The 17,540-nt window shown below is 43.3% G+C and overlaps 1 pseudogene; it reads left to right on the forward strand.

Moving 5' to 3' along the window:
* The first annotated feature begins 8,064 nt into the window (after window positions 1–8,064).
* Window positions 8,065–12,284, forward strand: LOC123129564 (protein FAR1-RELATED SEQUENCE 6-like; annotated as a pseudogene).
* The last annotated feature ends 5,256 nt before the right edge of the window (window positions 12,285–17,540 follow it).

Consider the following 17,540-nt stretch of genomic DNA (forward strand, 5'->3'; position numbering starts at 1 on the left):
CGATCTGATCGTGGAGGAGAATATTTGAGTTACGAGTTTGGTGTACATTTGAAACAATGCGGAATAGTTTCGCAACTCACGCCACCCGGAACACCACAGCGTAATGGTGTGTCCGAACGTCGTAATCGTACTTTACTAGATATGGTGCGATCTATGATGTTTCTTATTGATTTACCGCTATCGTTTTGGGGTTATGCTTTAGAGACGGCCGCATTCACGTTAAATAGGGCACTATCAAAATCTGTTGAGACGACGCCTTATGAACTGTGGTTTGGCAAGAAACCAAAGTTGTCGTTTCTAAAAGTTTGGGGCTGCGATGCTTATGTGAAAAAGCTTCAACCTGATAAGCTCGAACCCAAATCGGAGAAATGTGTCTTCATAGGATATCCAAAGGAAACTATTGGATACACCTTCTATCACAGATCCGAAGGCAAGACTTTTGTTGCTAAACTCGGAAAATTTCTAGAGAAGGAGTTTCTCTCGAAAGAAGTGAGTGGGAGGAAAGTAGAACTTGATGAGGTAACTGTACCTGCTCCCTTATTGGAAAGTAGTACATCACAGAAATCAGTTTCTGTGACACCTACACCAATTAGTGAGGAAGCTAATGATGATGATCATGAAACTTCAGAACAAGATACTACTAAACCTCGTAGATCAACCAGAGTAAGATTCGCACCAGAGTGGTATGGTAATCCTGTTCTGGAAATCATGCTAGTAGATCATGATGAACCTACGAACTATGAAGAAGCGATGGTGAGCCCAGATTCCGCAAAATGGCTTGAAGCCATGAAATCTGAGATTGGATCCATGTATGAGAACAAAGTATGGACTTTGGTTGACTTGCCCATTGATCGGCAAGCAATTGAAAATAAATGGATCTTCAAGAAGAAGACTGACGTTGACGGTAATGTTACTGTCTACAAAGCTCGACTTGTCGCAAAAGGTTTTCGACAAGTTCAAGGGATTGACTACGATGAGACCTTCTCACCCGTAGCGATGCTTAAGTCTGTCCGAATCATGTTAGCAATTGCCGCATTTTATGATTATGAAATTTGGCAGATGGATGTAAAAATTGCATTCCTGAATGGATTTCTGGAAGAAGAGTTGTATATGATGCAGCCGGAAGGTTTTGTCGATCCAAAGGGAGCTAACAAAGTGTGCAAGCTCCAGCGATCCATTTATGGACTGGTGCAAGCCTCTCGTAGTTGGAATAAACGCTTTGATAGTGTGATCAAAGCATTTGGTTTTGTACAGACTTTTGGAGAAGCCTGTATTTACAAGAAAGTGAGTGGGAGCTCTGTAGCATTTCTGATATTATATGTAGATGACATATTACTAATTGGAAATGATATAGAATTTCTGGATAGCATAAAGGGATACTTCAATAAGAGTTTTTCAATGAAAGACTTCGGTGAAGCTTCTTACATATTGGGCATTAAGATCTATAGAGATAGATCAAGACGCTTAATTGGACTTTCACAAAGCACATACCTTGACAAAATTTTGAAGAAGTTCAAAATGGATCAAGCAAAAAAAGGATTCTTGTCTGTGTTACAAGGTGTGAAATTGAGTAAGACTCAATGCCCGACCAATGAAGAAGATAGAGAGAAAATGAAAGATGTTCCCTATGCTTCAGCCATAGGCTCTATCATGTATGCAATGCTGTGTACCAGACCTGATGTGTGTCTTGCTTTAAGTCTAGCAGGGAGGTACCAAAGTAATCCAGGAGTGGATCACTAGAAAGCGGTCAAGAACATCCTGAAATACCTGAAAAGGACTAAGGATATGTTTCTCATATATGGAGGTGACACAGAGCTCATCGTAAATGGTTACGTTGATGCAAGCTTTGACACTGATCCGGACGATTCTAAATCGCAAACCGGATACGTGTTTACATTAAACGGTGGAGCTGTCAGTTGGTGCAGTTCTAAACAAAGCATTGTGGCGGGATCTACATGTGAAGCAGAGTACATAGCTGCTTCGGAAGCAGCAAACGAAGGAGTCTAGATGAAGGAGTTCATATCCGATCTAGGTGTCATACCTAGTGCATCGGGTCCAATGAAAATCTTTTGTGACAATACTGGTGCAATTGCCTTGGGAAAGGAATCCAGATTTCACAAGAGAACCAAGCACATCAAGAGACGCTTCAATTCCATCCGGGATCTAGTCCAGGTGGGAGACATAGAGATTTGCAAGATACATACGGATCTGAATGTTGCAGACCCGTTGACTAAGCCTCTTCCACGAGCAAAACATGATCAGCACCAAAGCTCCATGGGTGTTAGAATCATTACTGTGTAATCTAGATTATTGACTCTAGTGCAAGTGGGAGACTGAAGGAAATATGCCCTAGAGGCAATAATAATGTTATTATTTATTTCCTTATATCATGATAAATGTTTATTATTCATGCTAGAATTGTATTATCCGGAAACATAATACTTGTGTGAATACATAGACAAACTAAACGTCACTAGTATGCCTCTACTTGACTAGCTCGTTAATCAAAGATGGTTATGTTTCCTAACCATAGACATGTGTTGTCATTTGATTAACGGGATCACATTATTAGGAGAATGATGTGATTGACATGACCCATTCCATTAGCTTAGCACCCGATCGTTTAGTATGTTGCTATTGCTTTCTTCATGACTTATACATGTTCCTATGACTATGAGATTATGCAACTCCCGTTTGCCGGAGGAACACTTTGTGTGCTACCAAACGTCACAACGTAACTGGGTGATTATAAAGGAGCTCTACAGGTGTCTCCAAAGGTACATGTTGGGTTGGCGTATTTCGAGATTAGGATTTGTCACTCCGATTGTCGGAGAGGTATCTCTGGGCCCTCTCGGTAATGCACATCACATAAGCCTTGCAAGCATTACAACTAATAATTTAGTTGTGAGATGATGTATTACGAAATGAGTAAAGAGACTTGCCGGTAACGAGATTGAACTAGGTATTGAGATACCGACGATCGAATCTCGGGCAAGTAACATACCGATGACAAAGGGAACAACGTATGTTGTTATGCGGTCTGACCGATAAAAGATCTTCGTAGAATATGTGGGAGCCAATATGAGCATCCAGGTTCCGCTATTGGTTATTGACCGGAGACATGTCTCGGTCATGTCTACATTGTTCTCGAACCCGTAGGGTCCGCACGCTTAACGTTATGATGACTGTTTCATTATGAGTTTATATATTTTGATGTACCGAAGTTAGTTAGGAGTCCCGAATGTGATCACGGACATGACGAGGAGTCTCGAAATGGTCGAGACATAAAGATTGATATATTGGAAGCCTATGTTTGGACATTGGAAGTGTTCCGGGTGAAATCGGCATTTTACCGGAGTACCGGGAGGTTACCGGAACCCCCCGGTAACCTAATGGGCCTTAATGGGCCTAGTGGAGGAAGAGGAGAGGAGGCCTAGGGGCTGCCGTGCGCCCCCGCCCCCAAGTACGAATTGGACAAGGAGGGGGGGCGACGCCGCCCCCTTTCCTTTCTTCCCTCTCCTCCTTCCCCCCAAGTCCTAATCCAGCTAGGGAAAAGGGAGAGGAGTCCTACTCCCGGTAGGAGTAGGACTCCTCCTGCACGCCTCCTCCTAGGGCCGGCCGCACCCCCCTTGGCTCCTTTATATACGGGGGCAGGGGGCACCCCTAGACACACAAGTTGATCTCTAAGATCGTTCTCTTAGCCGTGTGCGGTGCCCCTTCCACCATAGTCCTCGATAATATTGTAGTGGTGCTTACGTGAAGCCCTGTGATAGTTGAACATCAAGATCATCACCACGCCGTCGTGCTGACGGAACTCTTCCCCGACACTTTGCTGGATCGGAGTCCGGGGATCGTCATCGAGCTGAACGTGTGCTAGAACTCGGAGGTGCCGTAGTTTCAGTGCTTGATCGGTCGGGCCGTGAAGACGTACGACTACATCAACCGTGTTGTCATAACGCTTCCGCTGTCGGTCTACGAGGATACGTAGATCACACTCTCCCCTCTTATTGCTATGCATCACCATGATCTTGCGTGTGCGTAGGAATTTTTTTGAAATTACTACGTTCCCCAACAGTAGCAGACTGAAGTCAAAAGTATGGTTGGACTTCACCAAGATATCCAAAGATGGTGATGCCTTTATTGTAGCTAAGTGCAACCATTGCTCCGCTGAGCTGTCAGGTAAACCTGGACACGGTACATCTCATCTCCTTAGGCACACCGAATCGTTGCATAAGACTGATCAATCAACAATGAATAATTTTTTCTTGAAATCTGAAACAAATGATGATGGAACAAATGCATTGAGAAATGTTAGATATGATGCTCAAGTAGCTAGACATGGAGTCTCTATTTATCTTGTGTCCGGTTCTCATCCATTTACAACAGTTGAAGAAGATGGTTTTAGAACAATGATGACTGCTTGTTGTCCAGCATTCAAGAGTATTGGTCGGCACACAATAAAAAGATAGATAATGGCAATGTTTCTTGACCAGAAAAAAGAATTTCTTGAAATTATTGTTGCTGCCCCTGGTAAAGTAAGTTCCACATCTGACAATTGGAAATCTGAAGTCACCAAGCATAGCTATATTTGCATTACCTGTCATTACATAGATGCTGATTGGAAACTAAACAAAAGAATTGTTTGGTTCAAAAAAATTGATACACCATATGATGGAGCATCTATTGCCGATGAGGTCCATCTAGCTTTTCATGAATGGAGGATTGAGAAGAAAGTAATGTGCATCACTCTTGATAATGCAGCCTATAATGATAGAATGATTGTTTGCTTGCGAACCCACTTGTCTCAAGGTGCTTTACCTTTGTCCAAAAAATTCTTTCAAATTCGTTGTTGTGCACACATACTGAATTTGGTAGTTCAATCTGGTTTGACATTGATTGATAAAGTTGTGGACAAACTTAGAGATGGTATAATGTATCTAAAGGCTTCAAGTAATAGGCTGCACAAGTTTTATAGCACTGCTACAACTACTTTCAACCTAGAAGAATCAAGGAAGTTGAAACCTGACATGCCCATTCGTTGGAATTCAACGTATACTATGCTTGGCTCCTGTTTATACTTTAAAGAAGTGTTGCAGTGGTATCCTGAGAGGGATAGCATCTTCAAGGTGCATTTTTGGCCATGTGAGGAAGAATGGTCCAAGGTATCTCATATGTATCAGTTTTTGAAGGTTTTCTTCGAGGTAACTACTATTTTCTCAGGAACAAAATATCCAACAGCCAACTTGTACTTCATGAATGTTTATCTAGTTCACACTGCTATTATTGAGGCTACCGTTGGTATAAATGGCTACATGGGTCCAATGTTGTTTGCTATGAGAGAAAAGTTCATGAAATATTGGTCTGACTATAGCGTATTTCTATCTTGTGCTATTGTTCTCGATCCTCGTATTAAGTTCAAGTTCTTGGCTTATTCCTACTCCAAGTTGTATGAAGAGGATGATGCCAAGCGTCGGATTGCTGATGTTAGAACTACCTTGACTTCTTTATTTAATGAATATGGTAGTGTTGTGCCTATTCATGACAACTTACCCAAAACTAGTATGTCAAGCACTTGTGGACTTGGTGCCTTTGCTGACTATGATCAGTATGTGGAAAGCACGAGCACATTTGAAGAGAAATCTGAATTGGAATTGTACTTGGCTGAACCTGCGAAGAGGTTAAATGAGAACATTGATATCTTGGATTACTGGAGCAAGTCTGCAGCTAGGTATCTGCAGCTAGCAAGATTGGCACGTGATATCCTTGTTGTTCCCGTGTCAAGTGTTGCATCAGAATCTGCTTTCAGCTTGAGTAAAAAGGTTATAACCCCGAGCCGAGCCTCACTTAAACCAAAGACGGTTGAGGCCTTGATGTGTTTGGAAGATTGGTATCGCTGCAAATTGGAGAAGAAAGATGATATATAGTTTAACTTACTTTGTTTCTTTCTTCATGCTATGTACTTTAGAGTTTATAACTAACATGTTGTTGTAGTTGTAGGTAATAAGAGAAAGGCGGAAGTGGTTGAGCTAGATGATGGAAATTCTTCTTCCGATGATGAATGTAACATCCCTATTATTTGTTCATGTCTACTTGTCAAGTTCAACATGTACTTTAGAGTTTATAGCTAACCTGCTATTTATTGCATTTTGTAGAGTTCTTGCTAGAGCAATGAGATGAGTAGAAGATTCGGAGAAGGCATGTCGAGATGGCAACCAGCAGCTACTGGTCCTTATTTTTGGTTCTATGAATTGGCCATCTGGCGTGTAATAATACATTTATGCACTTGTATTTCTAGAAACTCGAAATTGGAATGTTTGATACTATTTGATGTGAAAACAATGCTCTTTAGTGCTATTTTGGTGCTGATGTGCTGCTGTTTTGGTGCAGTTTATGCACTTTTGGTGCTGCTGTGCACTTTTGGTGTTGTTGTGTTGTTTTGGAGCAATTTTGTTTTGGTGTTGTTTATGCTCTTTCCTCTTTAGTGCTGTTTATGCACTTTAAGATACTATGTGTTGTGTTGTTTTGGAGCAATTTTGTTCTGATACTATTTGATGTTACAACGTCGAGGGCTTTTGGGAGGGCTTAGGGCTTTCGGGCTTTCTGTGTTGGGAGGGCCTGGGCCTGGGAAACATAGTATTTTCGTGGGCCTGGGAAACAGACCGTGGGCTTGATGGGCCAGGGCCAAAGCCCAGCCCGGCCCGGCCCATGGCCAGATATAGCGACGGGGGAGTAACTTCTAAAACCGTTTTTGTGCGTGAAAACCCCGACGAAAAAATAACGGATAAATAGAAAATCAGTCATAGGCAAAGTGGGCCGGCCCATTTGTGTTTCCTTTCAGCAACCCACTCAAGTATTTCGCAATCCTCTTCGTCTCAAAAAAAAAGTATTTCGCAATCCTAAAAAAAAACTCAAGTATTTCGCGCGTTTCTCAAAAAAACTCAAGTATTTTGCATGGGCGATTCTCAGAAAAAAAATCGCGTGGGCCACGCCGACCCTCTGGCAAGAGGTATGTAATGAACAGGGAAAGTTTTGATGGGACCCTCACCAGTGTGACTCCGCTGTAATAGTAACACACGGTTAGAGCAAACATTCTCTTGCTCTGATCATATCTCTTGTTCAGTACTCCGATTAAGAAAAAAATGAAACCGCCTGCAGTATACAAAATAAACTTTGTAGCTGAATATAGTACCTTTTCAAACGCAAGAAATGAAGAGGGCAAGATCAGTAGCAGACGGCCGGGATGAAATGGTCGAGTAAAAACATAAACCAAGGAGCAGCGATGCGAGGCCGCTGTTCCCGGCCCGGGTGCGACGGCATGCGGAACAACACCGCTGTCCCCGCTTTCTGGCCGGCCGGACCCTCATCGTATCTTCGTTTGGACGTGCACGTAGGAGAATGATTCGTGAACATGCGTTTGCATTCCAGAGCGAGAGGTTTGAGAGTGCAAGTCGGCCATAAGAAATTGGGGGCGTGCATATGGTTTTGTACGTACGCGCCTCCGAGGAGAGGATCCATTCGAGGCGCCACATATTCGGCTCCTGCTCCCGATGGCACTTCGATCGCGGGGGAAAAGATTCTCCGCTCCTCTACCGCATCGGTGTGGGATCACTCCCTATTCTATGCGATCGTGTGCTAATTTGTTAACGGGGAGTGCTTCGGTACAACCTTCCTAAAACGTATAGTAGGTAATATGGTAATTTTACATTAGGTATAGGAATACCCACCCGACGCCGTACGCCGCGTGCGACGTCGTACGCCCGCCCGCGTATGCCGCACCCATCGCTGTACGCCCGCCCGTCCGCGTACCCGCACCTGTCGCCGTACGCCCTCACGTCTCGACGTTGGCGTGGACAGTTGTTGGAGGAAAAAAAAGACACGGTAGCCGCCGACGCCCGCCGTCGAAACCCTGAACCCTAACGCATCCACGCCGTCTCCACGTTGGCCCCCATCTACACGAAGGCGCCGTCACCCGAGTCGCGGCCCAAACAGGCCGCCGCGCGTCCCCGACACCTTTACCGCTGCCGGCGCGCATGCCCGCCGCCGCATTCCATTCCCGTCGCCCAGATGGCCGCCCACCCACGATCTACGTCGCCACCTCCCTCCGCGCACTACGCCTACTACGACCAGCCATCGTCCTCACGCCGTCGACACCTGCCTCCGCCGGCCAGCAACGTCACGCCGTCATCACGTTCGTCATCGGAGGAAATGGATCCGGCTTAAATCCTCGCCGCCGTGCAAGAGGTTGGTTTGAGACATTGTTGTGCTTGATAAGATAGTTGTTTTAGGGATGATGTTACACGGCGTTTGATTCATCGTACAATTTTTTTTAACTATATAGTAGGTTTTAATATAGTTAGAGGAGGAGGGAGATTATGATGGCGATGATTACGGCGAGGACAACGAAACCTTGTCACGGAATATGGATGAACCTCGTGAGGAGAACTACATGAGTTTGGATGAATCTTATAGTGGCAATGTAAGTGTGATCAATGTTGATAAAACAATAAATATGAGGGGGTAAATATGATAGACCGCATGGAAAATTTAATATTTTTTTGCATGATGCAGCGTCATGGCGATGATGATGATGATATGGATATAGATGATTCATTTGCTGAAAGTGCACTCCGGGTATGTTATTAATAAAATCAGAGAAGAAATGACATAATAACCATATGAGCGCTTACATGTTTTTTTTTGCAATGCGCGCAGATGGACGAGGACGGGGACTTTGTGAGGAATATTGTGGATGATGAAAGTGACAAATCGCACGTTGATGCATCTCATGATGACAGCTTCAGCAAAGTAAGTTTTGAAACTTACATCACTAAAGTACATTTTAAAATTATAACTGACTGGCATAAATGGTTTAATGCATTAATTTACAGGGAGATATAGATGGTACAAGCGGGAATGATGAGCATGTTGGTGATGATTTGTTTAATTTTGACATCGGATTTGATGAATATCAGCAAGAATCATTGGACATGCATTGGAAGGTCATGAGGAAGACGCTCAAGTCACTAGGAGATGCTTACAATTTCTATAATCAGTATGCGTACGAGCGTGGTTTCAGCGTAAGAAAGGACTCACTGAAATATTCGAAAGGTCCTGAGGCAACTAAGCGCTTGAGAAAGTATGTGTGTGCGAGAGCTGGGAAACGATAGGCAAAACGTTGTACAATGGAAGGCAGGACCCGCAGGCTGAGAGGGGAGACTCGTTGCTTCTGCGATGCGCATATAAGTTTGAAACTTGATAAAGAGCGTGACGTTTGGTATGTCAGCAGTTTCAATGACGATCACACTCACGTTCTAGCTAGACCGGATGAAGTCACGTTTCTTCGGTCTCACAATCAGATAAAAGAATATCAGAAGGCTGAGATCTTAACCATGGCAGGTGCTGGAATCAGGAAACATATGATTTATGATCAACTCGTTGCGCGCTTCGGGTCATATGCAAAGGCTGGTTTTGGGAGGAAGAAGCTTTATAACATGTGTTATAGAGACAAAATGAAGTTGCTTGCACAAGGTGATGCAGGCACTGCCATTGGGATCATGATGACCAGGAAAGAGAGAGATCCAGATTTCTTATTTGAGCACACCGTCGATGATGAAGGAAGACTGAAAAACATATTCTGGTGTGATTCTCAATCATGTCGAAACTATGTTGACTACGGTGATGTGACAGTCTTCGACAGCACATACAGGATGAATAGGTATGGCATGCCGTTTATACCTTTTGTTGGTCTGAACAACCACCGTTGCACCACGGTATTCGGTTGTGCTCTTGTGTCTGACGAGACGGAAGATACATATGTCTGGCTGCTTCAGACATTTTTGAGGGCTCACTGTCAGAAGAGGCCCAGGTCAGTAATTACTGATGGAGATGCAGCTATGATTAATGCCATAAGGAAGGTACTTTCGGAGGTTTGGCATCGTATTTGCTCGTGGCATATTGAGAAGAACATGCAGAAACACCTTCATCATAAGTCTCTAAAGGAGTTCAGGTCTCTACTTTATTATGCCACTTCAAAAAAGGTATTTGAGGAGAGATGGGCAGCGTTTACCGCCAAATGGCAGTCGGAGAAAACAAAGACATGGTTACGTAGGATGTACAAGAAGAAAAGGCTTTGGGCTGCATCATATCTGTCAGGTGGGTTTTTCTTAGGTATGCGAAGTAACCAGCGAAGTGAGAGTCTGAATTCATGCCTTCACTTGCATCTAGACTCCGGTATGACTATTGTTGATATGATTGTGCACTATGAGAACTGCATAGTTCGTCTCCGTGAGAATGAGGCGCATGACGATTGCACAAACTCACAGACAGTTCCAGTACCAGTATTGGATGAGTGTAAAGATATTGAGAAATCAGCTGCCCGTGAGTTCACTGCGGCAAACTTTTATATCTTGCAGGAAGATATGAAGAAGGCACGGGAGCTAGAGGTCCTTAAGAGACTGAGAGGAGCAGACACTCACAGATTCATACTGACACGGAAGGAAAATAGAGATATCAGATTCACTATGGACTACACCCCAGGTAACTTAGAAAAAACTATGAAGTGCAGTTGCAGAAGCATGTATCGCAAAGGACTTCCTTGCAAACATATTCTTCACGTTCTGATTCAGCTACGCTTACGTGAGATACATAAGTGTTTAGTACTGAGCCAAGTTGCAAGGGGTGGACTTCCCATGAAGCGCACTAGCGATCTGTTTGTATGGGGATGGGCAGGTGCAGGGGACAGAGCTAGGTACAGCGAGTTGACTATCTTATCTGCTGAAGCAACTCATAAAGCATGCCATAAACCATTTTTATTCGACAAGTTGAAGGCGGCTCTGAGGGACATAATAGATAATGATTACACTGAGGAGGATGAGCCTGGTGCGGAGGTACAGTTTGTGAACGACGATGCATTCGAGCCTAATCAAGATCATGGTCTTGTTCGTGATCCCGCAAAAGTTAACACCAAAGGCGCACCAAAACAGAATGTTAAAGGCCGCGGTAAGGATGGTCCTGATGTCACTAAAAATGGGCGACCAAAAGCTTTTGATGAGAAAAGCAAACGTCAATGTGGACTGTGCGGTGTTACGGGTCATTATAAGTCCACGTGCCCTCAAAATCCTAAGTATGATTTTCTTATGTTATTGTATGTTATTGTTCAAACCGAATTTATTTGTTCATTGTGAATTAACACATATCTTATTGTTATGTAGGAACTTTGCTTAACTTGTGGAGTATGGAAGATTGGTTCACCCTTTGATTGAAGACAGTTTTATTATGGATGGCTATGGAAGATCGTTCCACCCTTTCATTGAAGACAGTTTTTTAATGTTCTATACATTTGATCTTTAATAATTGTTATAATATGTTATATGAACTTATTTTACTTCGTTGATGTCAGACTATTTTGTTTTGATGACAGACTATGTAATGCAAGAAGGAGTTTTACTTTGTTTATTTTGATGTGTTAATTTTTACTGTTAATTTTGTGCAAGTCGCTGTTGTTTATTTTGACGTGCTCATTTTTGCATAGTACTGTCGTCGCTGTTTACTGTATATTTTCTGCATTGCACGGTCGCCGTCGCTTAGAATGCCGTCATTTAAAAAAAACCCGACAAGTGCGCCGGCGGCACTGTCCCACAGTGGCAGCGTCGGCCGGCGGCACTGTCCCACAGGGCAGAGTCGGACGGCGGCAGCAGTACAAGGCAACGAAAGGAGTTCGATAGCCTATGTGCCGCCGGGTATATAAGCCGGTCGTCGCGCGCTCCGTCGGCCGAGGTGGGACTAAACATCCCAAGTGGCCCCTCGTGGAACTTGGGCCGTCGTCGCGCCGCGTGCTACTTTGGCCGTCGTCGCGCCGTGGGCGGAAACAATGATATTGGGCCGGCCCACGCGGTCACGCGCGTCACTGCAGGCACGGCGGCTGCGATAGCTAAGTTTTAGTCCCACCTCGCCCGACGGAGCGCGCGACGACCAGCTTATATACCCGGCGGCGCACTTGCAGTCGAGCGTCTTTGATTAGTTATGCTACCCGTCGTTCGACGCTGCCCTGTTGGACAGTGCCGTCGGTCCTGTCTGACGTCAGACTAGCCGGCACACTTGTCTGCAATTTTTTTTGTAGAAAAGGAAATTAAGAACGTCGGTGTTATAATAAGCGACATCGACAGTGCTTTAAAGTGCATAATAAATACATGTACATTTTTTTAACATTCAGCAGTACAGGAAAACAACTTGACGACTGCACAACTATAAATATGAAGATTTCAAATCTAAAGACAACGGCATGAAGACAACATAATAATCCAAATGTCATTCTCGACTTAAATATTCAAAATAGTAGTGTCTTCTTCATCACAAGACATGATAGTCGAAATAAATGTAAACATTATTTGAGCCTACAAAATTTTCTTTTACAATTTTTTTGGCACATTTATTTCTTCTTTGCAAGCCGGGTAACTTTGTCCTTCACATCGTTGAGCGTATTTCTCTCCGAAAAAATAAGCTGCGCAATCATTAAGTCCCTCGATTTATCAATTGACCCCTGTTAGAACTTCATATTAGTACAATTCAAATAGTATTACATAATGAATTTAATTGAATATAAGCATTTGAAAAAAAAACCAGACCTGAGAAAAATGGCTTGTCCATTTTTCACCGTTCCAATATTGAAAGCATCGAAGAACAAATATTCCACATGAATTGCTGGTCCGTACAAACAACAGTTCATAAGTTCGCATTTGAGGTAAGATATTAAAACAATATGAAAGTATTTACTCACCCGTCTTCTTGTTGTGGGATGTTATACGTTTTGATAGGCCAGGTAGACACATCCGGAAAATTCACAGCACCGCTCGCATTCGCATCACGTATGTCATATCCAAGTTGATTTTTCTGTTCATATACATAATAGCACGAAAAGAATTTAACATAGTTCAGTTACTAAATGATAATTTCAATATGCTCATGTAAATTTATGCCGTACCAGCTCCTCAACTTTTTCTGTAATTTCACTGTCAAGTTCGGGTCCCATCAAAGAATCAAGAACCTGGAACTCTTCCTTCGGGCGATGCATGACAACCGAAACCCAGTGGGTATTTCCCTTATTAAGAGGAATATAAAGCTGCATCACAACGAAAATATGATGCAATCAACATATACTATCTTATTATTTATATCCCATATATGCATACTTTAAGGCAGTTGAACTTACCTTATCTTTTTTAAAATACTCATCGGTGCATCTATTCAAGGGTCCATTCTTCTTCGCCACAACTTCGTTGTCATTTTTTCCTCCCTGGGTGTCCGGTCTAAATTCAAGTAACCAATTGACCAGCCAGGTCGGCATTATATGACGATCTTCACCAACAACTCCCAACAGATACGACGAATAAGCATTGATAACCTGAAAATAATTTAAATGATGTATAACAATTCCAATTTGCATTGAATGCTAATAGAAAACAGAACAATAACTTACATCACCGGTTAGCCATTCATGGTCAAGAATCTTACAAGCCCTCTCTGCACTCAGACCTTCGCGCATGCCATCATTGAATATTTCCTTCTTTCTATGTTTTGCTGACCGCTGATAAGCACGAACAAACTTAACACTAGCTTTAATCACATCGTATTCTTCTTCAAAGACTTCTTTCTCGAATAGTTCTGCAATACATGACGGTAATATGTTAATAATTCAATGATAAGTAGTAATTTCAGCTCGAAAATAATATGATAAAACTCACTTGCTTTTGCTGAACGCTTTGCACGCTTTGTAGGTATAACGGGAATATAAGGAGACTTTATAAGGTTTGATCGTCTCCGCTTCCGTTTCCCTACACCCTTCTCCTCTACCTCATCTTCTCCAATACAATCTACCGATCCACGTGATGCGATTTCATCTGTTCCTAAAGATGTAACGGATTTCTCATCAGATACCTCAGGAACTTCGATAGGATCTTCTTCATCACCCTTGAAACTATCGAAATATTCAGGTGTGCAATAATAAGGTGTCTTCTCTTCAGAATCATTAATATCATCTTCATCATCCTCTTGCACATTCTTTTTTCCCGGTGTTTCGAAATTGTCCACGTCAGGATTATATACAAATTCCTTACGAGGTTTTCCACCATAGTTTCTACTTTCACTATTTTCACCATACTCATTCTCTTCTTCTTTTTCACTATCACCGGCTTTGTAAAATACAGCGCTTTTGTTCAATTTCTCTATGACCCTCTGTGATTAAAAATTAGTTGTAATTAGTTATGTGACACATCGAAAACCATTGTGAACGGCAAAATCAGAAAACTTGTACCTGTGCGCATAGCTCCGGCATACGAAGCATATCCTTACGAATGTGCTTCAGCTCAGTCAAAATCCGATCCATAATAGGGTTCTGGGTAGCTGAAGCCTCAGATGTACTCACGCCTGTTCTCCTTCCAGTAATGTTAGACTTTCTCGTACTGGATTTCTTGTTCTTTTCAGCCTGTTCCATTCTTATTTTGTTTAAGCGGTACTCTTCAGTAATGGTGTCATCGATCTACAACATAAAGAATCATACAATCATATTTAATTAATAATTAATTGCAGACTTTAAATGGAAAAATAAATATTTAACGTATTACCATTCCAACACCACGACCATTTTGAAAGTCGTACTTGTCTCTTTTCTCCGCTGCCGCTTCTGTCCAATTCCTCATCAAGGGGCTCAACAACGCTAAAGGATCATACTTTGGACCGGTGCTTGGCTGCACCTTCTCCCAATATAGATACTGCAAAACAAACACACAACCATTTAGCATGTGTTACACTATTATTACATAATACAACTATTCAATTTTAAAAATAAATCATACCTGCAGAAGTGCTAGGTTGCCACGTGGCCATTCCCTAACACGACCGGGCTGCAAGACCGTACCAATCTCCGACAAACAAAACCGCAAAGTGAATGCGTTCCAGTTGAACTTTTTTATCTGCCTGACATCTTGCACTAGTGCATAATAATTCTTCGGAATGTACTCATTAGACACTTGTGCAATTATAGTCCCTAACAGGACGAGAAACGCCATCCGAACAAATTCATCGTCCGTGTTTTTATTTCTCACAATCTTCTCAATAAGATCATCAATAAATATTTTACGATTCTTCTTGTTAACAAAACTAGCTGGAATTTTTTTTATTGCTTTGCCTTGGTCCATACTCAAAAAACTAGAAACATCAACTCCTTCATTCTTCAAACCAAATATAGCAAACACATCATCAGGCCTCAATGAAATCAACCCTTTTTTCCGGCTGCCTCTTGCACCATGAATTTTTTACTACAAGGATTGTAACCTTGAATCATAAGTGCAAGCAAATTATCACGCATCTTGACCGAAGGTATTCGTAACATGCCCTCCATCTCCGTTTCGTAAAACGTAAATCGCTGACTTGATGTTAATTTATTAACAAGAGTAACCAATTTTTCGACAGAACATGCAATCACACCATCGATGTCCATACTGCATATAAAAATATCTATGTGACGTTGCACGCAGCTAATGTGTTATATAATGTTGAAAATTTTAAAATATATACCTGCCCGATGGCGACTACAGCGGGCGACGGCGATCACAGCGGCTGACGGTGGCGTCTGACGGCGTGTTCACAACCGGCGCTGACGGTGAGTGGTGACGTCGGCCGCTGACGACCGGCGCTGACGGAGGGTGCTGACGTCGACTATTGCTGGGTGTCGACGGGCGTTGACAACCGGCACTGACGGCGGGTGGTGACGTCGACTAGTGCGGGCTGACGGCGGCGAGACGCTGTCGGGCGGGGAACGACAGTGTGGGCGGCGGGCGACGGGGATCAGATCGGGCGCGTCGTCGGCATGTACGACGCAAAAAGGGCATGCGCGACGTGATTGGGCGACGTGATTGGGCGACGTGCGCGTTTGTCGGGAATATTCCCTCGGATAGCGACGGCTCGTGCAGATATTGGGTAGATATTTTGCTGCGTCGGGCCCGCGACGATTATTAAGTGGGCGACGGCCAGTCTACAATATTGAATATGTATTTATTTATTTGTATAATTTTGTCATTTAGTGTATTTTTTATAAACTTTGCACGAAAAACAAACATGTTTTGTGCCCAATTTTTTTTCACAGGCCATAGTGACCATGCAGGGCACGCACGCAAAAATTTGTCGCGTTTCGAGTCCGTATGGATTTTCTACGATTTTCCGGGCCGAAAACCCCTAAAATACTGCCCGGACGTGACGCAACTTGTGTTCGTTGTCGGATTTCGTTCATTTTGGCCACGGGGTGCCCGGGTAGGGCCCCACACGCGCTGCCAAAAGTTGGGTGCATTCCGTGAAACCGCTCAGGTACTTGCTGTGGAAGAGGGTGGTTGCGGTATGGCCAGAGGGGACCCTCGGTCGCACGTCTCCGCTTCGTATCCGCCAAACGTGCCCAATTTTTTTTCATGGGCCACAGTGACCATGCAGGGCACGCACGCAAAAATTTGTCGCGTTTCTAGTCTGTATAGATTTTCTACGATTTTCTGGGCCGAAAACCCCTAAAATACTGCCCGGACGTGACGCAACTTGTGTTCGTTGTCGGATTTCGTTCACTTTGGCCGTGGGGAGCCCGTGTGGGGCCCCATACGCGCTGCCAAAAGTTGGGTGCATTCCGTGAAACCGCTCAGGTACTTGCTGTGGAAGGGGGTGGTTGCGGTATGGCCGGAGGGGACCCTCGGTCGCACGTCTCCGCTTCGCATCCGCCAAACGTGCCCAATTTTTTTCACGGGCCACAGTGACCATGCAGGGCACGCACGCAAAAATTTGCCGCGTTTCGAGTCCGTATGGATTTTCTACGATTTTCCGGGTCGAAAACCCCTAAAATACTGCCCGGACGTGACGCAACTTGCGTTCGTTGTCGGATTTCGTTCATTTTGGCCGTGGGGTGCCCGGGTGGGGCCCCACACGCGCTGCCAAAAGTTGGGTGCATTCCGTGAAACCGCTCAGGTACTTGCTGTGGAAGGGGGTGGTTGCGGTATGGCCGGAGGGGACCCTCGGTCGCACGTCTCCGCTTCGCATCCGCCAAACGTGCCCAATTTTTTTTCACGGGCCACAGTGACCATGCAGGGCACGCACGCAAAAATTTGCCGCGTTTCGAGTCCGTATGGATTTTCTACGATTTTCCGGGCCGAAAACCCCTAAAATTTTGTCACGTCTCGCGTTTCCAGAAAATTCATAAATGTTAATGAATATAAAACTATTTCAGATAATGTTAATGAATTTAAAAATTCTCGGATTCATAAATGTTAATGAATTTAAAAATATTTCAGAAAATGTTAATTAATGAATTAAAATATCTCACCTTTTTGATTATTTTTTAATTTGTTAATTTTTTTATTTCTTAATTTTCATTTTTTTCATCCACCGGGCTTTACTATATGCACATATTTTAACAACATCTGAACATTTCTAAAACACTTTATAAACATTTAGAAACACTTTTGACTTTTTATTCAGTTTTCTTTTATATTTTATGTGTTTTCACGATTTTT

This window comes from Triticum aestivum, chromosome 6A (assembly GCF_018294505.1).
Source record: "Triticum aestivum cultivar Chinese Spring chromosome 6A, IWGSC CS RefSeq v2.1, whole genome shotgun sequence".
NCBI lineage: Eukaryota > Viridiplantae > Streptophyta > Magnoliopsida > Poales > Poaceae > Triticum > Triticum aestivum.